The following is a 26888-nucleotide window of genomic DNA, read 5'->3' on the forward strand; positions in this document are numbered from 1 at the left end:
GAGCAGGATATACGTGCGGGACCTGGGTGAGTGATAAACTCGCACACTGAGGCCCAGAGCGGTTTTAACTGGTTCCTCATTTAAATATTCACGCTTTGACCACTGCCTGAATTCGGTAAGAATTGCTGCCTACACCAACACAAAAGCAAAATATTGCGGATGCTGGACTCTGAAATAAAAACAGAAAATGCTGGAAATCTCAGCGGGTCAGGCAGCATCTGTGGAGAGAGAAACAGAGTTAACGTTTTAGGTTGATGAACTTTCGTCAGAACTGGAAAAAGTTAGAGACGTAACGGGTTTTAAGCGAGTAGAGAGGTAGGGAAAGATGAGGGGAGGAAAGAACAAAAGGGAAGGTCTATGATAGGGTGGAAAGCAGGAGAGATTAAATGATAAAAGGTATGTTAACGCAAGGCAAATGGTAATGGGACAAGTAAAGAAACAAAAGATGGATCTAAAAGAGGTGTAAGTAGACACTGCAGAATCATCAACAGTTGCTGCCTGATAAAATGGGAACAGAGGTTATGGTCTGAAATTGTTGAACTCTATGTTGAGTCCAGAAGGCTGTAAAGTGCCTAATCAGAACATGAGCTGCTGTTCCTCGAGCTTACGTCGCTGAGGTCAGAGTGAGGTGAAGGAGAGAATTAAAGGGACAGGCGGCCGGAAGCTTGGGGGTCACATTTGCGGACTGAAGAAGTGGCAATCCGAGCGGCAGGGACCCGTGGGAATGGTGCCTGACAATCAGGTAAGTGGTGAGGGGGCTGAGTCTAGACGGGATCATGATCGGGAGGTGGGGAAAGACATAAGACATAAGAAATAGGAGCGTGAGTAGGCCATTTGGCCCCTTGAGTCTGCTCTGCCATTCAATAAGATCATGGCTGATCTGATCTTGGCCTCAACTTCACTTTCCTGCCCGCTTCCCATAACTCTTGACTCCCTTATCGTTCAAAAATCTGCCTATCGCCACCTTAAATATAATCAATGCATTCAATGACCCAGCCTCAACAGCACTTTGGGGTAGAGAATTCCAAAGATTCACAACCCTCCTGAGAGAAGAAATTTCTCCTCATCTCCGTTTTAAATGTGCAACCCATTATTCTGAAACTATGAACCCTAGTTCTAGATTCCCCCATGAGGGGAAACATTGTCTCTGCATCTACCTTGTCCTGCCCCCCCAGAATCTTACACGTTTCAATAAGATCACCTTTCGTTCTTCTAAGCTCAAATGTGTATAGGCCCAATCTGCTCAACCTTTCTTCATAAGTCAACCCCTTCATCTCAGGATTCAATCTTGTGAACCTTCACTGAACTGCTTCCAGTGCAAGTATATCCTTCCTTAAATTAGGAGACCAAGGCCCTGAAATTCACGGTCCCGGGATGGACCGTTACTGCCCATTTGCGGGGGCCATTCGTCAAAATTGAATGGTCGCCGCTTTGGGCTCAACTGGCCGCCCTGACATAGATTCGGCCCGGGAGATTTTGCAGCATTGTGGGCCACCGCTGCGATCGACCGACTCTTGTGAAGGTATGGGGCTTGCGGCAGTAGTGATGCGGTAAAAGTGCGCACGGTTGCCGCTCTGCCCCAGGATCCATTTTCACCATTAAGAAGCCAGCCCTTTAGCTGACGGTGCTCTTACCAGCTTTTAGGTTCGGTGCACAGTGACAGAGATTTCGGAGTCAGTTTAGCTCGATGATAGCAGCTGAGTCGGCAGCAGAGAAGTCCAGTAAGTGATCATCTGGGGGAGATCCCAGAGGCAGCTCCGTATTGCTCAGCAAGAAGTCCAGGAGCCTCTTCAATGGATCGGAGGAGTTTAGCACAGAATCCGCACTCAAGGGGAGGGTGAGAGGGAGGGAGACAGAGAGAGAGGGAAGGGAGCAAAAGAGAAAGGGAAAAAGATAGATGTGAGGAAATGGAATGAGAAACAGAAAGAGAAATTTGATTGGGAGAGAGAAATAGAGAAATAGGATTAGAGGAAGCGAAAAGGGGGGGGGTGGGGGTGGGGGGAACTAGAGAGAGAGAGAAATAGAGATCCCTAGATTCAGAGAGAAAACTAAAATCTCAATCCAGGGGCTCAGACTGGAAACGTCGCCCCAGCTCAGCATTACGCACAGTAACAAATGGGAATCTGTTCAACCTCCGCCGCCTCCAGGCTAGATCTAAGGTCATCCCATCCTCTGTCATTGAACTACAGTATGCAGACTATGCTTGCGTCTGCGCACACTCGGAGGCCAAACTCCAAGCTATCATCAACACCTTCACCGAGGCGTATGAAAGAATATAGCATAAGAACATAAGAATTAGGAACAGTTGTAGGCCAACTAGCCCCTCGAGCCTTCTCCGCCATTCAACACAATCATGGCTGATCTGGCCGTGGACTCAGCTCCACTTACCCGCCCGCTCCCCGTAACCCTTAATTCCCTTATTGGTTAAAAATCTATCTATCTGTGACTTAAATACATTCAATGAGCTAGCCTCAACTGCTTCCTTGGGCAGAGAATTCCACAGATTCACAACCCTCTGGGAGAAGAAATTCCTTCTCAACTCGGTTTTAAATTGGCTCCCCCGTATTTTGAGGCTGTGCTAGTCTCCCCGACCAGTGGAAACAACCCCTCTGCCTCTATCTTTCATTATTTTAAATGTTTCTATAAGATCACCCCTCATCCTTCTGAACTCCAACGAGTAAAGACCCAGTCTACTCAATCTATCATCATAAGGTAACCCCCTCATCTCCAGAATCAGCCTAGTGAATTGTCTCTGTACCCCCTCCAAAGCTAGTATATCCTTCCTTAAGTAAGGTGACCAAAACTGCACGCATTACTCCAGGTGCGGCCTCACCAATACCCTATACAGTTGCAGCAGGACCTCCCTGCTTATGTACTCCATCCCTCTCGCAATGAAGGCCAACATTCCATTCGCCTTCCTGATTACCTGCTGCACCTACAAACTAACTTTTTGGGATTCATGCACAAGGGCCCACAGGTCCCTCTGCACCGCAGCATGTTGTAATTTCTCCCCATTCAAATAATATTCCCTTTTACTGTTTTTTTTCCCAAGGTGGATGACCTCACACATGGGCCTTACACTAAACATTCGTAAGACAAAGATCCTCTACCAACCTGACCCTGCCACACAGCACAACCCACCGGTTATCAAAAGCAATGGTGAGGCCTTGAACAACGTGGACCATTTTCCATTCCTCGGGAGCCTACTGTCAGCAAGGGGAGACATCGATGACGAGTTCCAACACCGCCTTCAGTGTGCCAGCGCAGCCTTCGGTCGCCTAAGGAAGACAGTGTTTAAAGACCAGGACCTCAAATCTGGCACCAAGCTTATGGTCTACAGGGCAGTAGTGATATCCGCCCTCCTATATGGCTTGGAGACATGGACTATATAGAGCAGACACATCAAAGCACTGGAGAAGTACCACCAACGCTGGCTCCACAAGATCCTGCAAATCTATTGAGAGGACATACGCACCAACGTCGGTGTTCTCGTCCAGGCCAACATCCCCAGCATCAAAGCACTAACCACACTCGATCAGCTCCGCAGGAGAGGCCACATTGTCCGCATGCCTGACACGAGACTCCCAAAGCAAGCCTCGACATGACAAGCGAGCCCCAGGTGGGCAGAGGAAACACTTCCAGGACACTGTCAAAGCCTCCTTGATAAAATGCAACATCTCCGCCGGCACTTGGGAATCCTTGGCCCAAGACTGCCCAAAGTGGCGAACGAGCATCAGGGAGAGCGCTAAGCATCTTGAGTCTTATCGCCAAGAGCAACCAGAAACCAAGCGCAGACAGCGGAAGGAGAGTGCGTCAACCCAGTCTCCCCACCCACCCTTTCCTTCAACCACTGTTTGCCCCACCTGTGACAGAGTCTGTAGGTCCCGCATTGGACTCTTCAGTCACCTGAGAACTCACTTTTAGAGTGGAAGCAAGTCATCCTCGACTAAGAGGAAATGCCTATGATGATGATGCATGATGATGATACAGCAGCCCAGATATAGGTGCGAAAAATAAAGATTTAATACATAATCAATATATCTCCAAACAACTACCATAACAATAAACAGTGCAGAAAAATAACATACCTGTATAGACATCATTTACCACTCGTACATTTCCTTATAACCCCTCTTACGCGTGCCTAACCTGCAACTTCACCTCAGTGTTTCCCCTGTGGCTGACTCATGGGTGTGGGAAGGCTGCTGTCTTCCCTGTGTAGAAGCTGCAGATGTCCTTCTAGGACGCCCTCGAGCAGCTTTGGGCTTGGAAGGACTGGCTAGAGACTGGTCAACACCCTTCTGGGAGTGTTCGGTCTGGCTTGGCTTGGGCGAGGCTATGCATGGAGGCACTGCCGGAGTGATGGGTCTGGGGCCAGAATACTGCGAGCCAGAGGGAACGCATCATCCGTATCCTGGCCAGAGGAGCCTGAGTAACTCACCAGGGGCAGCACAATACATCCACCACCAATCTGAGGGAGCTCAGATCAGTGCTGTGGCGCCACACTTTAAAGTCCCCCGTGGTGGACCCAGCCGCGAAAGCAACACTGAGGTCTCGGGGGCATCCAGCTGAGACTGCACGCGAGCAGCCACAGTTTGAAAGCCACCAGATATGACCGCACTTAGACGGTCCGTCGACTCTTGCAGAGCCGCGGCCATCCTCTCCAAAGCAGCACTGATACGCTTGTTCCCTCGCACCTGTGCTGCAATGGCAGCTGCCACATCCACCCGAAGGGTGAATTTCCCGTGGAAATAATGCCCCAGTTAAGACTGCAATTTTCAGGTTTGAAGGGCTAATGAGACTGGAACACTTTTTTGTGGTCAAAAAGCTGAATTTGGATCCAATGGCCGCCGCAACCATTGCGGCGCTAATCGGGGAAAAAAGCTCTGAACACCACCAGCTTTCTGGCGGCACTAAATTTCCGGGCCCAGAATTGTATGCAGTGCTCCAGGTGTGGTCTCACCAATGCCCTGTACATTTGTAGCAAGACTTCCCTACTTTTATACTCCATCCCCCTTACAATAAAGGCCAACATTCATTTGCCTTCCTAATTACTTGCATGCTAACTTTTTGTGTTTCATGTACAAGGACCCCAAGATTCCTCTGTACCGCAGCATTTTGTAGTCTCCATTTAAAAAATAATTTGCTTTTTCATTCTTCCTACCAAAGTGGATAACCTCACATCTTCCCACATTATACTCCATCTGCCAAATTTTTGCCCACTCACTTAACCTATCTATATCCTGTTGCAGATTCTTTGTGTCCACTTCACAACTTGCTTTCCCACCTAACTTTGTATCATCAGCAAACTTGGCTACATTACACTCGGTCCCTTCATCTAAGTCATTAATATAGATTGTAAATAGTTGAGGCCCTAGCACTGATCCCTGTCGTGCCCCTGCTGGTTACAGTTTGACAACCTGAAAATAACTCATTTATCCCGACTCTCTCTTTTCTGTTAGTTAGCCAATCCTCTATCCATGCTAATATATTACCCCCAACCCTGTGAGCTCATATTTTGTGCAGTAATCTTTTATGTGGCAACTTATTGAATACCTTCTGGAAATCCAAATACACTACATCTACTGGTTTCCCTTTATCCACCCTGCTCATTACATGCTCAAAGAACTCTAGAAAATTTGTCAAACATGATTTCTCTTTCATAAAACCATGCTGACTCTGCTTGATTGTATTATGATTTTCTAAATATCCTGCCAATACTTCCTTAATAATGGACTCCAACCTTTTTTAATGACATGTTAGGCTATCTGGTTTCTGTCTCGCTCCTTTCTTATATTTGCGGTTTTCCAATCTGCTGGGACCTCTCCAGAATCCAGAGAATTTTGTTCGATTACAACCAATGCATCCACTCCTTTTAGGACCCTAGGATGCAGGCCATCAGATCCAGGGGACTTGGCCACCTTTAGTCCCATTAGTTTACCTAGTACTTTTTCTCTGGTGTTAGTGATTGTTTTAAGTTCCCCCCTCCTTACAGCCCCTCGATTTATTATTATTGGGATGCTTTTAGTGTCTTCTACCATGAAGACCGCTACAAAATATTTGTTCTGCCATTTCCCTGTTTCTCATTATTAATTCCCCAGTCTCATCCTCTCAGGGACCAACATTTACTTTAGCTACTCTCTTTTTATTGTACCTGCAGAAGCTCTTACTGTCTGTTTTTATATTTCTTGTTAGTTTACTCTCAATCTATCTTCTCTTTTTTTTAGTCGTCCTTTGCTGGTTTCTAAAAATTTCCTAGTCGTCTGGCCTACAATTCTGCGCAACATTGTATGCCTTTGTTTTCAATTTGATACCATCCTTAACTTCCTTCATTAGCCATGGATGGTTCATCCTTCTCTTAGTCTTTCTTTCTCACTGGAATGTATCTTTGCTGAGAGTTATGAAATAGCTCCTTAAATGTCTGCGACTGCTTTTAGAAACATAGAAAATAGGTGCAGGAGTAGGCCATTCGGCCCTTCACACCTGCACCACCATTCAATAAGATCATGGCTGATCATTCACCTCAGTACCCCTTTCCTGCCACCGTCTTACCCTTTAATTTATTTCCCCAGTCCACTTTAGCCAACTCTGTCTTCATACATTTGTAATTGCTTTTATTTAAGTTCAGGATACTAGTTTGAGACCCAAATTTTTTAACTTTTAAACTGAATTTGAAATTCTAACATGCTATGATCACTCTTCTCTCGAGGATCCTTTACTATGAGATCATTAATTAATCCTATCTCATTACACATTGCCAAATCTAAAATAGCCTGCTCCCTGATTGGTTCCACAATGAATTGTTCTAAGAAACCATCCCGAATACACTCTATGAACTCTTCCTCAAGGCTACCTTTGCCAATTTGACTTGTCCAATCAATATGAAGATTAAAATCGCCCATGATTATTTCCATACCTTACTTACAAGCCTCCATTATTTCTTGATTTATACTCTGTCCTACAGTGTAACTACTGTTAGGGGACCTGTAGACCACTCCCACCAATGACTTATTTCCCTTATTATTTCTTATCTCCACCCAAACTGCTTTTACATCTTGATCTCTGAGCCGATATCATTTCTCACTAACGTACTGATCTCATCCTTTATTAACAGAGCTACCCCACCTCCTTTTCCTTTCTGCCTATCCTTTCGAAATGTCAAATACCCCACAATATTCAGTTCCCAGCCTTGGTCACCTTGCAACCACGTCTTTGTAATGGCTATCAGATCATACCCATTTATTTCTATTTGTGCCATCAATTCATTTATCTTGTTACAAGTGCTGTATGCATTCAAATAAAGAGCGTTTAATTTTGTCTTTTTACCATTTTCCCTACTCTGACCAGACTTTCTGGTGCACTCTTGTTTATATGCTCCGTCCCTTCCTGTCACACTGGTTATTATTACCCCTATCACAACCCTGCACTATTGGCTTCTCCTTTCTCTTTACTTTTTAAATTTCCCCTCACCTGAACCCTCCCCACTATTTAGCTAGGGTCAGTGGCAGCCCAAGTTTCCTTGTGGGGCACAATGGCGCAATTCTACTTCTCCTAGCCCACATTATAAAAGTAAACTTACGTTAGTGGGCCTCTTAGGCCCTCGATCCAGCTCCCAGCAGGTTTGACTTGGTGGGGAAACCACCACTGCTGCCCTGCTCAGGCCTCTAGTTCAAATTGCAGATTGGATCCCAGTGATGTCAGTGGACTATGATTTGCATTTTGCAACAGAATCCCGCTGGCTTGGGGCGCGTGTCCCTCCCACCTGCAATTTAAAATTGCAGTTGGTCAGATCAAGGCAGGAAAGGAGTGAATAAGTCCCCCACTCTATTTCAACTGCCCCACCTCCTGGCTTTGGTTGCTGTCGGTATTGGAGGGGAGGGGAGGGAGGAAGTGGGGGGATGGGGGGTTGTTAAAATCGAGATCACAGTGTCTTTGCCTCAATTGTTCTGTGTGGTAAAGGATGGTGCAATAGTTGCAAAACCGAACAGCTTTGTCGTGATGAATGCTGCAGCATTTCAGAATTAATTCTCAGCACATTTTCTTTTGTGCACTTACATTAAGAGTGATGCCCAGAAGCCGCGTCTCTGCTGGATGATTCCAATATCCATAGCAAATTAAGATGTTTTGCTTTCAGATGAAGCTGCAGCTCCTATTTCTGTCATGCATTGAGTTGGTTATTTATGGGATGTGGTGACTCTCACTATGCTTTCATCTGTAATCAAAATGTTGACAGAAAGCAGGAGTCCTGGGAGTTCTGCTAATAATGGTCTTATTTTACTTTGATGTTTGCCCACTCTCTTTACAGGAACTGATAATTCTTTCATGGAATTTTTTAATTTAGGACTTGATTGAGTGGTTCTTCCCCTTGAAGGGATAGTGATACTAAGATTGTCAGCATCTGAAACCCAACAGCTCGCAGGTCAGTATCCAGGTCTTGGTTCCTAGTTTGATCTCTGCAAAGTTTGCATTTGTTTTTCTTTGGATCTTAAGAATAACCTGTACCATTGATGATCCAAGCAGGTACCCAATGCACAGCCTTTGTGTAATATCACTAAGTAAGGGTTTTTCCATGGTCATCTGCTTCAGTATCTTGGTACAGTCATCTACTATGAGGGTGACTGAGCATAAGGTTTTCTGTGGGCAGACATTGCTGAGTGGTGCTTTCCTAAAATATCTGGATCAAGGAATCTTAGCACAAACCTTCACAATAGTACAAAAGTAGGTTTGGCAACCCTTTACTGATCTTAAGGTTGCCAAACTTACTATTGTGAAGATTTGTGCCAAAGTTCCTTGATCCAAATATTTTGGAAGGAGTTTCTATTGTTCATTCTTTTCTAACTGACCTACATCAACTCCCGGTTAAGCAATGCCTCGATTTGAAATTCTCATCCTTGTAAAATCCTTCCATGGCCTTGCCCCTCCCTATCACTGTAATCTCCTCCAGCCTCACAACCCCCGAGATATCTGCGCTCCTCTAATTCTACCCCCTTGAGCATCCCTGATTATAATTGCTCAACCATTGGTGTCCGTGCCTTCTGTTGCCTAGGTCCTAAGCTCTGGAATTCCCTGCATAAACCTCTCTGTCTCTCTACCTCTCTTTCATTCTTTATGATGTTCCTTAAAACCTACCTCTTTGACGAAGCTTTTGGTCATCTGCCCTAATTCCCTCCTATGTGGCTCGGTGTCAAATGTTTTGTTGTCTTATACTCCTGTGAAGCGCCTTGGGACATTTTATTTTGTTAAAGGCGCTATATTAATACAAGTTGATGTTGTTGTAGCACTGGGCCAGCAGTTCTTGGAAACTCTTGATTATATTAATTACAAGGATGTTTAGCATGATAATCAACAATTGCCTTCTGCTCTCAGTGTCATTGTCTTTCGGTACAGTGGTGCCATCTCCACATATCCCAGTAAAATCTTCAGTACCTTCAGAAGTTTCCAGGGATTAAGGTAGACCACCTAAAGGTCCTTCCCCCATTCTATTGAGGTTTCTTCAGTCCATCTATCATTCATCCTGTGTTAAGTAACTACTGTGTTGGGGTGCCATTTATTTCTGATTACAAGAACAAAGGTGTTGTAAGGTCAAACTGGTCAGTGTGGTAATCTCTTATGACGCAAACTTTCGTTGGTTATTTGCATGGTGACCATGAAACTATCGGATTGTAAAAACCCATTTGATTCACTAATGTCCTTTAGGGAAGGAAGTCTGCCATCCTTACCTGGTCCAGCCTATATGTGACTCCAGACCCACCAATGTGGTTGACTCTTTACTGCCCTCTGAAATGGCCTAGTAAGCCATTCAGTTGTAACAAACCGCTATGAAAAATAAGAAAACCGGACAGAACAACCGGCATCGACCTCGGCACAGCCAGCCCAGTCACCCCTGCAAAGTCCTCCTCACACACATTTGGAGACTTGTGCCAAAATTGGGAGAGCTGTCCCACAGACTAGTCAAGCAACAGCCTGACATAGTCATACTCCCAGAATCATACCTTTCAGCCAATGACCCAGACTCCTCCATCACCATTTCTGGGTCTGCCCTACCAGAGGTGGTGGCACAGTGGGATGTTGTCAGGGCCCATTGCCTTAGCTTTGCAGCCCTGCCACATGCAGTCACGAGGAAGTGGCCCTGGGAGTCCTTAACATTGATTCCAGACCCCGTGAAGTCTCATGGCTTCAGGTCAAGCATGGGCAAGGAAATCTCCTGCTGATTACTACCTACCGCCTTTCTCAGCTGATGAATCAGTACTGCTCGATGTTGAACACCACTTGGGAAAAGCACTGAGAGTATCAAGTGCATAGAATGTACTTTGGGTGGGAGACTTCAGTGTCCATCACCAAGAGTCATTGGGTAGCACCACCATTGACAGAGCTGACCAAGGCCTGAAGGACATAGCTGCCAGACTGGACCTGCGGCAGGTGGTGAGAGAACCAACATGAGGGAAAAACCTACTTGACCTCATCCTCCCGAATCTACCTGTCGCAGATACACCTGTCCATTACAGCATTAGTAGCAGTAACTATCGCACAGTCATTGTGGAGACAAAGTCCCATCTTCACACTGAAGACACCCTCCATCGTGTTGTGTGGCACTACCACTGTGCTAAATGGGATAGATTCAGAACAGATCTAGCAGCTCAAAACTGGGTGTCCATGAGGCTCTGTGGGCCATCAATATCAGTAGAATTGTATTCCACCTCATGGCCTGGCATATTCCTCCGTCTACGATTACCATCAAACCAAAGGACCAACCCTGGTTAAATAAGGAGTATAGAAGAGCATGCCAGGAGCAGCACCAGGTGTACATAAAATTAGGTGCCAACCTGGGAAAGAAGGACAAGGACAGCAGGCGCATGGGAACACCATCACCTGCAAGTTCCTCTCCAAGTTACACACCATCCTGACTTGGAAGTATATCGCCGTTCCTTCATTGCCACTGAGTCAAAATCCTGGAACTCCCTCCCTAACAGCAATTTGGGAGTACCTGCAGCTCACGAATGCAGCAGTTCAAAAAGGTGGCTCACCACCACTTTCTCAAGGCCAATTAGGGATGGGTAATAAATGCTGGCTTTGCCAGCGACACCCACATCCCATGAACAATTTTTAAAAAAAATCACATTTGCACTATCATTATCCTTGCACATTAACACACTCTAAAGAAGTAATACTTAAACAACTTGCACAATAATACTTATACAACTTAAACAATAGCACTTTTAATGTAGCAAAATGTCCCAAGGTACCTCATAGGGGTAATGGGAGGAGGAATTGGGAGAGGTGATTGAAACAGTGATTAAAGAGGTAAGTTTTCAGGATATTCCACAAGGTATGGATGATGTGATCGCTGAAGGCTCAGCCACTGATGGTATACTGGTGGTGGGGCAGGGTGGGGAATTGGGGGAAGTTAAGGGGAGAACTCAAAGTAGACCAGAGTTGAAGACTCACTGGTGCAAATTGGGATACAAAGAGGAATTTTCAAAGTTAGGATGGAGAACACCAGGGAATGATTTTGTCAGTGAGGGGACCAGAGGATGAATAGCCATTGGAAGATGGCAAGGGAGGGTGTTTATAGATGTAAGTTTGTGTTGGTTAGGATACAGTTAGCAGAGTTTTGGATGATAGATTTTGTGTGCAGTGAAGCTTATGAGAATGTTGGGGAGAAGTTGAGCTTGGAGGTGAGAGGACTGAAGGCAAATGATATTAGGTGGAAAACTTCACTAAATATGTTAGAAATTATGTTGAGCATCAGTACTAACCAACATACTATAGCTATATAACATTAGCCATCACCTTAAAGAAATAGCAACAAAATACATTGTGTCTGCCAGTGAGCACTTGCATTTCATGTCCTGGCTCCCCCAACATGTTCTTACTATTAAACAACTTTAAAACTTATTTTAAATTATGGCTACAATTTTGAAAGCAGTTGGGCTTGTACCTTTGTAGCAGGTTTAATGCAGAACTGTAATTGAAGTTGTGCTTATAGTCATTTACCAGTATCGCCACTACATTTGCCAACCTTATCCTTTCACTGGCACAGTTGCTCACAGTTTCCATTGCAGAAATAATTATTTAAACATGAGTAAGCTTGATTAGAAATAATTTGAGATGAGTTTTTGCCTCTCTCTCTTAATTTGGCCTTTAATTATTAAGTTAGTCACGTAAGTGAGGAGGCAAGTAGGAGATTTTGGGCAGGATATTGCCAGTGGGTGGGGTGGGGATTGTGGAGAGGGGTTGTAGGTAAGGATTTTGAAGGATAGGGGAGAGGGTTGGTAGAGGGTGAGGTTCTCAAAGGAGAAAATACTCGAAGAGTAAAGGGAACGTACAAGGTGGGACCTAGCATGAGAACCAAGCTTATGCTGCTGCGGTTATTCAAAGTGGTGGAGTACGTAGCTGGATAAGGCGACCTTGGTGAGAGGAAAACAGTCGTGTTAAAGCGAACCAAGTTTTGGTCAGGGCTGGATTGCTGATATACTCATTCGAGGTCATGGATGACAAGTTACTCATTCGCAATGCAGTGGACATTTTGATGGTGGACGCAGAGTGGATGTACATGTAGTAGGAGACTCTCAGGTTGGGAGATGAGGGCAATGTAAAAAGGACAGAGAGGAGGTCGGATGGTTTGTTCCTCAAGTGGGAGTTGACTAGGATTTGTGATGAGATAAGGGAATGCGGTGATGTGGACTGCTGCTTTGGGAGAGCTGACGATGAGAAATGCAGTGGAGAACTAAGATATAAAAGATGGATACTATGGGTCTGTCAAGGAGGGACTCAATTCTAGCATTTGGGCAAGAAAGGAGGCCAGTACAGGAACAGCAGCAAGTGGGTTGGGGTATGATGTAGTAGAATAAAGAAATGTTGATGATAAGGACGAGAAGAGCAGAAGGAGTAAAGCAGACTAAGAATATGGTTAACAATAAGGGGAAAACTTGGGTCTGGATGGTGTCATGTATGTAACCTCTATGTAACACCACTGCAATACTGTATATACTTAAGCAATGCACACCTTGACCACAGCGGGTGAACTTGTGGGAGACACTCCTTACATGGTCATCCGGGTATATAAAGGGAGGTCCCATGCAGGGTCATCACTTCTTGGTCCTGTGAATAAAGGTTCAGGTCATAGAGTGACATTGTCCATAGAATGTGCCTCATGTGGATTTTGTGCCATTGAGTAATGACATTACATTGGCGACGAGAAACGGGAATCAACGACCCACGAGAATGGCCACCGGTAGCACAGAGGAACGGTACTGTGTTGGTGAGGACTGGGACGATTTCATTGAGAGACTCCAGCAAAGCTTTGTCACGAACGAATGGCTGGGAGATGCAGCGGCCGACAAGCAAAGGGTCCATTTGCTGACCAGCTGCAGACCTAAGACTTACGCACACATGAAGGACCTACTAGCACCCAAAAAGCCGGTGGACAAAACCTTTGAAGAGCTCAGCAAGCTAATCGGTGAGCACCTCAAACTGGCAAGCAGCATACACATGGCCCAACACAGATTCTATACCCACCAACGTCGTGAAGGACAGAGCATACCGGACTTCGTTGCAGACCTCCGGCGTTTGGCTAGCGTTTGTAAGTTCACAGATGCCTGCAGGGGGGAGATGTTAAGGGACTTCTTTATTGAGGGCATCGGTCATGCGGGGATTTTCCGAAAGTTAATTGAGACCAAGGACTTGACTTTGGAAGCGGCGGCATTGATGGCTCAGACTTTCATGGCGGGGTAGGAGGAAACCAAAATAATATACGTGCGCAATTCTGCCTCCAACGCGACAGGGGATCAGGGAGTCAATATCATAAACGCGACTCAGAGCCCCGCAGGCAGGCAAGGGCAGTTTGACACACCCCAGGCAGCAATAGACCCCAGAGTAGGTTTTCAACAGAGACAATGGCAGGCTGAACAGACATTTATGCCATCACAGTGGACAATGCGGTCCGGGATGGGGCCATTGACACCCACTAACAGGGTACTCAAGAGCAGTCAAAGGGACAATCAGCGAGGAATGCCGGGTCATAGCTCCTTTGTTCACAACAATGGGAATCTCAGCTCATGCTGGAGATGTGGGGGCTAACACTCTGCCAGGACTTGCAGATTTCAACAATTTGTCTGCAGAAATTGCAATCTCAGTGGCCATTTAGCTTAAATGTGCAGGAAGCCTGTAACCAGGCTGATTTACGAGGCGGATGGACCGGAAGAGGGGTCTGTGAGGCAGGATGACTCTTGGGGCAAATCAATGGATGCTGAAGTTCAGTGGGTTCATGTGGCAAACATTCACAGCTCATATACCAAAATGCCACCAATGATGTTGAAGGTTTTATTAAACGGCATCCCTGTATGCATGGAGCTGGACACGGGGGCCAGCCATTCATTCATGAGCGTTCAACAATTTGAAAAGCTATGGCCACTCAAAGCAGTAGACACAAACTAGAACGCATTGAGACACAACTATGGACGTATACCAAAAAAATCATTCCAGTACTAGGCAGTGCAATGTTGGCGGTCACACACAATGGATCAGTGAACCGGCTGCCGCTCTGGATTGTCCCGGCAATGGTCCCGCAGTGTTGGAGAGGAGCTGGTTAGCTGAGATGAACTGGAAATGGGGGGATGTGCACGCAATGTCATCTGTGGAGCGAAGTTCGTGTTCACAAATCCTACAACAATTTGAGTCACTATTCCAACCTGGCGTCGGGATGTTCAAAGGTACCAAAGTAGTGATACGCATCACCCCGGATGCCAGACCAGTGCACCACAAAGCCAGAGTGGTGCCGTATGTGATGTGGGAGAAAATTGAGAGCAAATTGGACCGTTTGCTGAGAGAGGGCATCATCTCGCCCATTTAATTCAGCGACTGGGCGAGCCCCATTGTTCCCGTCCTAAAAGCGGATGGTTCTGTCAGGATCTGTGGCGACTACAAGGCCACTATCAATCGGGTGTCCCTACAAGATCAATACCCGCTCCCGAGAGCAGAGGATCTTTTCGCCATGCTGGCAGGCGGCAAGCTGTTTACCAAGTTGGATCTCACTTCAGCCTACATGACCCAAGAACTGTCCGAATCTAAACTACTGACCACCATCACTATCCACAAGGAACTGTTCGTTTACAACAGGTGCCCGATTGGCATTCGATCAGCGGCCGTGATTTTTCAAAGAAACATGGAAAGCCTGCTCAAATCCATTCCTGGAACAATCGTATTTCAGGACGACATCCTCATCACGGGTCGTGACACCGGGGAACGCCTTCACAACCTGGAGGAGGTGCTACGCCAACTGGACCGGGTAGGCCTGCGACTCAAGAAGTCTAAATGTGTGTTTTTGGCTCCTGGGGTTGAGTTCCTGGGCAGGAGGGTTGCTGCAGATGGGATTCGGCCCACCGAATCCAAAACAGAGGCGATTCGACAAGCGCCCAGGCCCTGCAACACATCGGAGTTGCGTTCATTTCTGGGACTCTTGAACTATTTCGGGAACTTTTTGCCGAACTTAAGCATGTTGTTGGAGCCGCTTCACATGCTCCTGCGTAAGGGTTGTGATTGGTTTTGGGGGGACTGTCAAGAACGGGCTTTCAATCGGACGTGGACGTACAAGGTCAATAACTTGTTCGAATAAGTTATTGACCTTGTACGACCCCTGTAAGAAATTGGTTCTGACATGTGATGCATCGTCCTATGGGGTTGGGTGTGTGTTGCAGCAGAGTAATGCTGAGGGCCAACTACAACCTGTGGCTTATGCTTCCAGGTCGCGCGCTCAAGCAGAATGGGGATATGGGATGGTTGAGAAGGAGGCACTCGCATGAGTCTATGGTGTAAAAAAAAATGCATCAGTACCTTTTTGGCAGGAGGCTCGAATTAGAAACGGACCACAAGCCGTTAACATCCCTGTTGTCAGACAGCAAGGCTGTCAATGCCAACGCGTCAGCTCGCATACAGCGATGGGCTCTCACGCTGGCTGCTTATGACTACTCCATCTGGCATCGGCCTGGCACCGAAAATTGCGCTGACGTGCTCAGCAGGCTTCCACTGGCCACCACCGAGGGGGCAGCGGAACAAAGCGCTGAGATGGTCATGGCCGTTGATGCCTTTGACAGCGCAGGCTCCCCCATCACAGCCCGCCAGATCAAAATCTGGACAAACAGAGATCCCTTCCTATCTCTGATTAAGAAATGTGTCCTGTCTGGGGATTGGGTACCCACACACAGAGCATGCCCTGAGGAGGTCAGACCGTTTCACAGGCGGATGGATGAGCTCTCCATCCAAGCCGACTGCCTACTGTGGGACAGCTGGGTAATCATGCCCCAGAGGGGCAGGGAGGCATTCATCAGGGAACTCCACAGCGAGCATCCAGGCATCGTGCTGATGAAGGCTATTGCCCGGTCACATGTTTGGTGGCCAGGAATTGATTCAGACCTGGAACACTGTGTTCGCAGGTGCACGATGTGTGCCAAGCTGGGTAATGACCCCAGGGAGGCCCCGCTCAGCCCGTGGCCCTGGCCCACCAGGCCATGGTCACATATTCATGTAGACTATGCGGGCCTGTTCATGGGAAAAATGTTTCTCATTGTGGTTGATGCGTACTCGAAATGGATCAAGTGCATCATTTTGAATTCGTGCACGACATCCACCACAGTGGAGAGTCTACGCGCGGTCTTTGCAACCCACGGCTTGCCGGACATCCTTGTTAGCGATAATGGCCCATGTTTCACGAGCTATGAATTCCGGGAGTGCATGTCGGGCAATGGCATCAACCATGTCAGGACAGCACCGTTCAAGCCGGCCTCCAATGGCCAGGCGGAACGTGCGGTCCAAATCATTAAACAAGGCATGCTCAGGATTCAAGGACCCTCCCTTCAATGCCGCCTATCGCGCCTCCTGCTGGCCTATAGGTCCCGACCGCACTCGCTCACGGGGGTCCCACCCGCTGAGCTACTTATGAAATGAACACTCAAAACTCGGCTGTCCCTCATTCACCCAGTCCTGACCGACATAGTTGAGGGCAAGCGCCAGTCCCAAAACGAGTACCATAACCGAAATTTAAGGGAGAGATGTATAGAAATAAATGACCCCGTATTTGTCCTCAATCACGCCGTGGGGCCCAAATGGCTTACGGGTACTGTAATAGACAAAGAGGGGAACAGGGTCATCGTGGTTAAACTTAACAATGGGCAGATATGCCGTAAGCATCTGGACCAAGTAAAAAAAAAAAGGTTCAGCATGGACACTGAGGAACCCGAGGAAGATCATGAGATGGTGCTCACACCACCGCCAGTGAACATAGAAACATAGAAAATACTCCAAAACTGTACATAAACGAGCAACAAGAACATTTAGCAGCCTGCACAGTCCCGGCGGTCAGCCCAGACAGGCCGGAATCACCACAGGTGACAGACACTCATGCCAAGGCTCAACAACCAGAGCCCCAAGGGAGGCGCTCCACGAGGGAGCGTAGACCAACTGAAAGTCTTAACCTATGATCCCAATAAGACTTTGGGGGGAGAGGTGATGTAATGCATGTAACCTCTATGTAACACCACTGCAATACTGTATATACTTAAGCAATGCACACCTTGACCACAGGGGGTGAACTTGTGGAAGACACTCCTTACCTGGTCATCCGGGTATATAAAGGGAGGTCCCACACAGGGTCATCACTTCTTGGACCTGTGAATAAAGGTTCAGGTCATAGAGTGACCTTGTCCATAGAATGTGCCTTGTGTGGGTTTTGTGCCATTGAGTAAGGACATTACAGATGGAACCCAAACATGCAACAGTGGACACAGAAGTAGCTTTGGACTGCATGTAAACTTCCAATGAGCTGAGTGTTGAACCTGCTCTGGCTGTGCTTCCCATTAAAAGTGCTTATTAAAGATCTCTGGTACAGATTGTGCTTCTGTCAGTTTTTTCATGCCTCTGTCATTTTATAGGTCCCCAAGATACTTTTTGACATGATCCTCAGATGAAAATCCACACAGATTTCTGGTGGTCCAGCTCCCCTTTCATTTATTAAGTGAACCTTCTTTATAGAAATAATGTTCAGTTAACTACTCCAATACATACATTTGTGTAACACCATGTACAAAAGCCTTGTAAACCACTGATGCTGTACCTCTAACATTCAGCTCTATTACATCACAGTAGATCCATGCTATATTTTATTATCACTGCAAGTGTTTCTCAGCCAAACCATCTCCAGCTGCTGCAGGAATGGTGTTTTCTGCATCATAAGTTCAGGAACAGGGCTGTTCGCTGACAATTCCACCATTTTCAAATCCATTCAGAATTCCTCCAAAAATGAAGCAGCGAATGCCAATTTACAGCAGGACCTGGATAACATTTAGACTTGTGCTGACAAGTGGCAAGTAACCATGTAAGGGTCAGGCAACAATGATCTCAAACAAGAAAAAGCCCGGCCATCTACCCCTGGCCTGCAACAGCACCACTGCTTAGCCCCCCAACATCATAATTGCTAAGTTTAACTTGACCAACCTTATCAACACCATGGTCATAACAGCAGGGCAGAGACTCGGTATTCTATGTCGAATGGCTCATCTCCTGATGCCTCAAAGCTCAAGGCTCAAGTTAGGAGTGTGATGGAATACTCGTCTCTTGTCTAGATGGGTACAGCTGCAACAAGTCTCAAGAAGCTTGATATCATCCAGGACAGAACACCAGGCTTGATCGGTGTTCCTGCTACAGAATTCAATATCCTCCACCTCCATATTGGTCCACAGTGGGTTCAGTAGGTACATCCTACAAGATGCACTGCAGCAACTCATCAGGGTTACTTGAATAACACCTCCCTCCCCTGTGACCTCTGCCACCGAGAAGAACAAGAGCAGAAATGTCATGAGAACACTGAGAGCAGCAGCGAGATCGGACTTGATCGGGGTTGGAGCGGAGCCAGGGAAATAGAGTGGAAAGAGAGAGAGCAAAAAAAAATTGAGGAGTGACATCACAGGACAGCAGGTAGGTGATTGGTTGGTATTGCCTTTTTTTTAGTCTCTAAGCTAGCTAAGAAACTGTATATGGCTATAACTTTACTTTGTTAAATTAGTAACTAAAACTAGATAAACTAATTAAGTAATAAACTAAAATATTTGATAAAACAATGAATTAAATAATCAACTAAATAAAGAAGGTAAAATAGATGAAGTAGATACATCGTAATCTTAAGTTTCTGTAAAGTTAGTTAATAATCGAATAGGCATGGCAGGGTAGCTCAGTCTCGTGGAACGCACATCCTGTTCCATACGGGAAATCCAGGAAGCTTCCCATGTCCTGGACAACGATATGTGCAGCAAGTGTTGTCAGCTGGAGGAGCTCGAGCATCCGCGAGGCTGAGAGTTTCATAGATAGCATGTTTCAGAAGGTGGTCACAGTTATGTATGAAGAAAGAGTCTGACTGAACACTGTGAGCTCAAAGTAAAGTGTGATCTTAGTCTTTTATTGCAGATCTCCAGAGTGCCTCTCCAGCCTGTGAGGCCTCCTTAAGTACCTGTCCACCTGTCCTCCCAAGAGATTATGGGATCCCTTGGGACTCCAGGGGATGAGCCCTTTGGTGGCTATACAAAGTATGTATAAGTTTACATATATAACAACACTCCTCCCCCCCCCCCCCCCTCCCCCACCAAAGTCAACAGTGTAACTATTTACAAGGTGAGATGATCTGGGACACTTCTTTCCCTGGTTGATCGTCTCGATGCAGATGCTGGTATTGGTGAACCGTCTTTTGGGCCCTCACTGGGCTGCTGTGCAGCTGGTCTTGCTGGGCTGCCTGGTGTGGTGAGTCTTGCTGGGCTGCTGCGGATGATGGGTTCTGTTTCGTGGTCAACCGTGGTGTCAGTTGCCACTGGTGTGTATGTTGGGGGGTCAAAGAAGGTAGGATCCAAAGTGCGATGCTCAGGATAGTCCGTGAATCTGAGTTTGATTTGGTCCAAGTGTTTCCGGTGAATGAGTCCATTGAAAGTTTGACCTGAAACACCCTGCTCTTTGGCCACCACAGTGCCAGGAAGCCACTTGGGACCTTGTCCATAATTCAATACAAATACAGGATCATTCATTTCAATTTCACGTGATACATTTGCGCTATCATGATATGTATTTTGTTGAAGCCGCCTCCTCTCTACCTGTTCATGTAGATCAGGGTGAACTAACAAGAGCCTTGTCTTAAATGCCCTTTTCATGAGCAGTTTAACAGGTGGAATCCCAGTGAGCGAGTGCGGTCTTGTACGGTAACTAAGCAGGACTCGGTATAGGCAAGTCTGCAGTGGGCCTTCAGTTACCCTCTTCAAGCTCTGCTTGATAGTTTGCACTGCTCTTTCTGCCTGACCATTGGATGCTGGCTTGAACGGGGCAAATGTGACATGTTTGATCCCGTTGCGGGTCATGAATTCTTTGAACTCGGCACTGGTAAAACATGGCCTGTTGTCGCTCACAAGGACATCAGATAGTCCATGCATGGCAAACATGGCCCGCAGGCTTTCAGTGGTGGTAGCGGACGTGCTTGCCGACATTATCTCACATTCAATCCATTTGGAGTATGCATCTACAACCACAAGGAACATTTTACCCAAGGATGGGCCTGCATAGTCGTCATGGACCCTAGACCACGGTTTGGCGGGCCAAGACTATAAACTTAATGCGCCTCCCTGAATGCATTACTTAACTGCGAGCATGTGTTACATCTGTGCACGCAGGACTCTAAGTCCGCATCGATACTGGGCCACCACACGTGGGATCTGGTTATCGCTTTCATCATTACGATGCCTGGGTGGGTTCAGTGGAGGTCACTGATGAAGGTGTCTCTGCCCTTATTGGGAACCACTACTAGATTTCCCCACAGTAGGCAGTTTGCCTGTATAGACATTTCATCTTTGCGCCGCTGGAACGGCTTTATCTCTTCCTGCATTTCCACTGGGACACTGGACCAGCTCCCGTGAAGCACACAGTTTTTAAACTAGGGACTGTAAGGGGTCCTGGCTCGTCCAGGTGCTAATCTGTCGGGCTGTGACGGGTGATTGCTCACTCTCAAATGCTTCCATAACCATGACTAAATCTGTGGGCTGCGCCATTTCCACCCCCGTGGTGGGCAGTGGCAGCCTACTGAGAGCATCGGCACAGTTTTCTGTGCCTGGCCTGTGGCGGATGGTGTAGTTGTATGCGGACAATGTGAGCGCCCATCTCTGGATGCGGGCTGATGCATTCATATTTATCCTCTTACTCTCAGAAAACAGGGATATCAGTGGCTTATGGTCAGTTTCCAATTCAAATTTTAGCCCAAACATATACTGATGCATTTTCTTTACCCAGTAGACACACGCTAATGCTTCTTTTTCAATCATGCTGTAGGCTCTCTCAGCCTCGGACAGACTTCTGGATGCATTAGCAACCGGTTTCAATTTCCCAAAATTATTAGCACATGCTAGTACCAAACACTTATATGGATCATACAACACAAGCAATTCGTTTGAGCAAAACAATTTTCTAGCTTTTACAAAGACATTTTCTTGGCTTTTGCCCCATACCATTCGTCTCCTTTATGCAGTAAGGCGTGAAGTGGTTCTAACAGTGTGCTGAGACCCGGTAAGAAGTTACCAAAATAGTTCAGGAGTCCTAGAAATGACTGCAGCTCCGTCACGTTCTGTGGCCTCGGTGCGTTCTCAATTGCCTCCGTCTTCGAATCGGTGTGCATGATGCCGTCCGCCATGATTCTTCTCCCCAGGAACTCCACTTCAGGTGCCAGGAAAACGCACTTCAAGCATTTTAACCTGAGCCCCACGCCTCCTCCAGGTTCTGCAGATGCTCACTTGTGTCCCGACCTATATCCAAGATGTCATCCTGGAAGACCACCATACGCGGGACCGACTTCAGTAAGCTTTCCATGTTTCTCTGGAATATCGCCGCTGCTGATCGAATTCCGAACAGGCATCCCTTATAAATGAAGAGACCTTTGTGTGTGTTGATGCAGGTGAGGGCCTTCGATGATTCTTCCAGCTCCTGCGTCATGTAGGCCGAGGTCAAGTCCAGCTTCGTGATTGAAAAGGTCATCAGCCTTTGGTAGTGGGTATTGGTCCTGCAGGGAGAAACGATTGATAGTTACTTTGTAATCACCACAGATTCTGACAGTGCCGTCTCCCTTGAAGACAGGAACGATTGGACTGGCCCACTCGTTGAATTTGATCGGCGAAAGGATGCCCTCTCTTTGCAGCTAGTCTAGCTTGATCTCTACCCTTTTTCTCATCATGTACGGTATTGCTCTCGCCTTGTGATGGATGGGTCGCGCCCCCGGAATTGGGTGGATCTGTACTTTTGCTCCTTGGAACTTCCAGATGCCTGGTTCGAACAGCAAAGTGAACTTGTTTAAGACCTGGGCACACGAAGTGTCGTCAGCGGACGAGAGCGCTCGGACGTCGTCCCAGTTCCAGCGTATCTTTCCAGCCAGCTCCTGCCGAGCAGCGTGGGACCATCACCCGGTACCACCCAGAGTGGTAGCTTGTGCACCGCTCCATCATAGGAGACTTTTACAGTAGCACTGCCGATTACAGGGAATCAGTTACTTTGTGTAAGTTCTCAGTTTTGTGCAAATTGGAGTCAAGACTGGCCTTGAGGCCTTGCTGCACCACAATTTCTCGAAAGTCTTTTTGCTCCTAATGCACTGGCTCGCGTCCGTGTCCAGCTCCATTGACACCTGGAGTCCATTTAGTTCAAACTTCAGCATTAATGGGGGATACTATGTGGTAAATGTGTGCACCCCATATACCTCTGTCTGAGGCTCTGGTTCGTCATGATCCATCGTAGATCTGTCCTCCTCTGCAACATGGTGGTTTGCAGGATTAACAGGATTTGCAGCTCGCCTGCACATACGTTGGAGGAATCCCATTGTTCCACAGCCCTTGCAAACGTACTGTTTGAAGTGGCATGAATGGAAACGATGATCACTCCTGCAGCGCCAACAAGGTGTTAATGGCCTTGCATTCGTCACCCTTGATGGTGGACTCTGAGACATCTGCGGACGTGCAGCTCCAGGCATGTGGGGCCTGCCCTGTACGTTGTGATTTGAAAACAACATCACTTTGTTCACAGTACTTGTAGCAGCACTCGTGTGCTGAGAGATTTGCTTAGTATTGTCACTGGTGGCAATGAACACCTGGGCTATCGCTATGGCCTTACTCAAGGTTGGGGTCTCTACAGTCAGAAGTTTGCAAAGTATCATTTCATGGCCAATGCCAAGTATGAAAAAGTCTCTGAGCATGTGCTCCAAATACCCTTCAAATTCACAATGTCCTGCAAGGCGTCTTAGCTGTGCGACATAACTCGCCTGACCTTCAGACCTTTTGTAGATGTAGAACCGGTATCTCGCCATCAGAACGCTTTCCTTCGGGTTCAGATGCGCCTGGTCCAGTGTGCACAAATCATCGTATGATCTCTCTGAGGGTTTCGCTGGAGGAAGCAGATTTTTCATGAGGCCATACGTTGGTGACCCGCAGACGGTGAGGAGAATCGCCCTTTGTTTGGCAGCGTTCGCTTCTCCTTCTAGCTCGTTTGCCACGAAGTATTGGTTGAGTTACTCCACAAAGGTTTCCCAATCATCTCCCTGCAAAAACTTCTCTAGGATGCCCACCGTTCTCTGCATCGTTGCGGTGGGGTTCGTTATCTGTATCTCGTCGCCAGTTGTTAAGTATGAAGAAAGAGTCTGACTGGATAATGTGAGCTCAAAGTAAAGTGTGACCTTAGTCTTTTATTGCAGATCTCCAGAGAGCCTTTCCAGCCTGTGAGGCCTCCTTAAGTACCTGTGCTCCCAAGATATTATGGGATCCCTTGGAACTCCAGGGGATGAGCCCTCTGGTGGCTGTACAAAGTATATACAAATTTACAGATATAACAGTCACCTCGCAGATAAGAATTGCGCAGGCAGAAAGGTAATGGGTGACCGCCAGACAGAAAAGGAGGATCAGGCAGGTAGTGCAGGAGTCCTCTGAGTGCATCTCGCGCTCCAACCAATATTCGGTTCTGAGTACTGGTGAGGGCGTGGTTCCTCTGGGGAGTACAGCCAGAGCCATATCTGTGGTACCACAGGTGGCTCAGCTGTACAGGGAAGGAGGAAGAAGTGTGGTAGGGGATGTTGTCATATATCCTACATGGCTACTGTTGGTACCATCTCAAGATGCGGAGAGGATGTTTCCACTCATGGGGGAATCTAGAACTGGGGGCATAGTTTCAGAATAAGGGGTCGCCCATTTAAAACTGAGATGAGGAGGAATTTCTTCTCGGAAGGTTGTAAATCTGTGGAATTCTCTGCCCCAGAGAGCTGTGGAGGTTAGGTCATTGAATATATTTAAGGCGGAGATGGACAGATTTTTGAGCAATAAGGGAGTGAAGGGTTATGGGGAGCGGGCAGGGACGTGAAGTCGAGTCCATGATCAGATCAACCATGATCTTATTGAATGGCGGAGCAGGCTCGAGGGGCCAAATGACCTACCCCTGCTCCTATTTCTTATGTTTTTATGTCCATGGGCTAGGTTTTCCACTTTTGTGCATGTCGCCCAAAAATGGGTGTTATTTCCAGCGTGGGTGGTAAAAATGGGTTTTCAGGTCGCCGATTTCTCACCCATTCTCAAAGCACCTAATTTCCAGTTTTTAAAATGGACGTTACGGCAAGCAATATGAAATGAGTGGTAGCGTTAAATCTCGCTATAAAGTGTTGCCATCCTTAGCAACGGCATGGCAACACTCGATTCCCGCGATTCAGCAGGTCAAGGGTCATCATGACATGCGCAGAAGAGGAGACAGAGAGAGAGGAAGCTGAGAGGGACTGTAGGCGTGTCTGGGTGTGGTGTGGCTGCTTTGGGAGGAAAGAGAGAGACTTTAGAGCTTCACTGCAACTAGGGAAACAAAAATTAACTGTTACCAGCCACACATTTGCCTGCATTTGGCCTATAATGGAGGGAGAGGAGGAGGCATCATAGCACGCTGTGGAGACTGATGCTGGGAGAGCAGTGAGGTGGGAGAGGAGCACATTGGAGGGCACATAAGAGCCAGGAGGTTCTCGGTCGAGGCAAATGCCTCCCTCCTGCAGGAGGTCGAGATACGCTGGGGTGATTTGACACAGGGAGGGCGTGGGAAGCCCACCCCAAAGGCCAACCAGAAGATATGGACCAAGATAGCAGAGGTGGTCTCGTCGGCGACCAACGAGGTACGTGAGGGCAACCAATGCCGCAAACGATGGAACGACCTTGTGGGATCCGCAAGAGTAAGTATTACATTGATTTACATGTACTTATGTATTTATATAATTTGATTTGTAACAGTCATGTGTGACTAGAAGCAGATGCGAGGTCTTTCACTTTTACCGGGAATGTTTTACTCAAAGCCTGCGGTCATGGTGCACGTCTTTAGGTAAAGAATGATAATTATCATAATAATCATGATTACATCTGTCGGTTATGTGTTGTATCAGTCTCTGTGACAGTACCTAGCAACGATATCACGCAATGATCTCATGCCATGTCGTCCTGTCACCTTTTACAGAAGAAGCTATCAACGATGAGGTCCGTGCAGAGGCCAACGGTGGGGGGGCTACCAGTCCCCAGCGACATCACTGAGATGGAGGAGCGGGTGCTCGCACCCATCGGGAAGCACCCACCCCTGGACAGCCACGGAAGTAGCTGCAGACCCTGAAGTGATGCCACGTGAGTAAAGCTTACACCATTGCATGATGTAAAGTCAATAGATTCCACACCCACTCATATCGAACAATCATATATGATAGATGATTTCTAAAATTGTCCTAGAAATAATGCTGGTCTAATGAAAATCATTGGTAAGCAAATGTGTTGATGGTCATGAAATGTGATGTCTGCGATGATTTTGAGAGCGGTGGTGCTTTTGTCGTGCATATGCTGTGTGTAGCGCTGGACTCACCTTGTCACCCTACTCCTCTAATAACATCATTTGTGTTTTGCAGCTCAGCCAGCAGCGCGGCTCCAGGCAAGACCACAGTGGCCAGAAGGTGGGGGCACGGGGCCAGACTCGCTGGACGATCCTACTACATCTGGTGCTGAGGAGGTCCGATTCTCGCCCGTCAATCCGCTGGGTCTGTTCTCCACAGATGAGAGCGCAGACTTCGAGGAATCTGCATCGTCATGCTCCAGAAGCCATTCCATCCCAAGGCCATCTAGTGGTCCTCCAGTCATTTCCGCATCAACTCTGGAGGCACCGGCCCCAAGCACCTCATCACAGGGAACCCCATTTGTCCCCAGGGCGGCGCCGACCCCGCGGAGGCCTTGTGGACGTGGCAGGTCTGTTCCACGAGCGCCACATGAGAGCGGAGAGATGGTACAGTTGTCCAGGAGGACTATAGACATTGGTGACCAGCTCATTGAAGCATTGGGGGGCATATCCTGACAGCTGGCCACCATGACTGAGTACATTCCGTGGATGGCGGAGGCCCTGGATGCGATAGCCAGGAACACTGCTGGCACAGGCCTCCCAGTGGTCCCAGAACACGGCACTCCTTCCCTAGGTTCCACGCTACCACTGCAAATGACAGATGAGAGCAAGGACCAAGATCCTGCTTCTGCATCAGAGAATGTTGCCCCCTTTGCACCCCCCGCTCCCATACCCGTGCAACCATCGCCTCTGTCTTCATCCACCCCAATGAGGCACCACCTGAGGAGCTCCTCGGCCAGGCGCCACGGAGCGAGGAGGGGAAAGGGTAGAGGTGGGGAGAAGAAGGGGAGGGGGGAAGGAAAGTGAGGTGCATGTCCGCAGATAATGGCTGTGTTATATCTCCATCTTGGTGTATACAATTTGTTATAATGTATGGGGGGAGGAGACCACCCTACTGCTTTGCCTTTGTATTCTGTGTTGCTGGACATGTTGAACATTTG

General features: G+C 47.4%; 1 protein-coding gene across 1 annotated transcript in view; it reads left to right on the forward strand.

The window, feature by feature from the left end:
* Positions 1–8337: 8337 nt before the first annotated feature.
* Positions 8338–26888, forward strand: part of spdya (speedy/RINGO cell cycle regulator family member A) — a 109501-nt gene continuing 90950 nt past the window's right edge. The window contains exon 1 of the mRNA XM_070884556.1: positions 8338–8419. The gene's annotated coding sequence lies outside the window, so the exon portion shown is untranslated. The remainder of the gene's footprint in view (positions 8420–26888) is intronic.

Source organism: Pristiophorus japonicus, chromosome 7, assembly GCF_044704955.1.
Source record: "Pristiophorus japonicus isolate sPriJap1 chromosome 7, sPriJap1.hap1, whole genome shotgun sequence".
Classification (NCBI taxonomy): Eukaryota; Metazoa; Chordata; class Chondrichthyes; family Pristiophoridae; genus Pristiophorus; species Pristiophorus japonicus.